Source organism: Pseudorca crassidens, chromosome 10, assembly GCF_039906515.1.
Source record: "Pseudorca crassidens isolate mPseCra1 chromosome 10, mPseCra1.hap1, whole genome shotgun sequence".
Taxonomy (NCBI): Eukaryota; Metazoa; Chordata; class Mammalia; order Artiodactyla; family Delphinidae; genus Pseudorca; species Pseudorca crassidens.
Window position 1 is genome coordinate 67,505,973 of NC_090305.1, and position 1,253 is coordinate 67,507,225.

Sequence of the window (1,253 nt, forward strand, 5' to 3'; positions counted from 1 at the left end):
ACAGAGAACCCAGTCTGGAGGGGGTACCACTGGGCATATCTGGGACAAACAGCATCAAATAAATAATCATGGCAATGGATCATAACCCATTGAACAAAATAGGAATCCATGGATGCATAATGATATAAATAAATGAATTAATGGGAAAGTGGAGAGAAGAGAAAGTGCTTCTCTATGTCAACTATAAATGTAGAGAGAGTGATGGGATCAGAAAAATCACCATTTGACAACCACCGTAGTAACAATTGATTCAGACAAGAATCATCAATAGATGCTAAAAATAGCAGAGGAGTTTTGTAGAGAACTGAGATATCCACCTGGTTTCAAAGCATCTTCCCATTAGATACCTACTAATTACAAAAGGAATAGTAATAACTTCATAGTGAAGGAGACATGCAGACACCACCTTAACCAAGTGATCAAAGGCAACAACGCCTTGGGGCTTCCCTGGTGGCACAGTGGTTAAGAATCCGACTGCTAATGCAGGGGACACAGGTTTGAGCCCTGGTCTGGAAAGATCCTACATGCTGTGGAGCAACTAAGCCTGTGCACCACAACGACGGAGCCCGTGCACCACAACTACTGAGCCTGTGCTCTAGAGCCTGAGAGCCACAACTACTGAAGCCCACGTGCCTAGAGCCCATGCTCCACAAGAAGAGAAGCCACCGCAATGAGAAGCCCATGCACTGCAATGAAGACCCGTGCGCAGCAACAAAGACCCAATGCAGCCAAAAATAAATAAATAAATATTTTTTTAAAAAGGGCAACAAGGCCAGTTATGGGATAAATCAGCATGGCATGCCACACGATGAGGATAGTTCACTTCTGTGACATTCCTGCCAAAATGCTTGACTTAAATCTGATCACCTGGAAACATCAGACAAATCCAAGCTGAGAAGCAATCTACAAAGTCACTGTCCTGTGCTTTTAAAACCTATTCAGGTTGTGACAGATAAGGAAAGACTTAGGAACTGTTCCAGATTGAAGGAGACTAAAGAGACATGGCAAACATATGTAACACATGATCCTGTACATTATTGAGACAACTGGCAGAATTTGAACAACGTTTGTGGATTAAATGATAGTATTACATCAATGTGAAATCAAAATTCTTCATTTTGATGGTTATGTGGAGGAGATCTTCCTTATTTTTAGGAAATACATACTAAAGTATTTAGGGGTAATTGGGCATCACGTCTGCCAACTTTTAGAAGAGAAAGAAAATATAAAGTAAATGTGATAAAGTATCAACA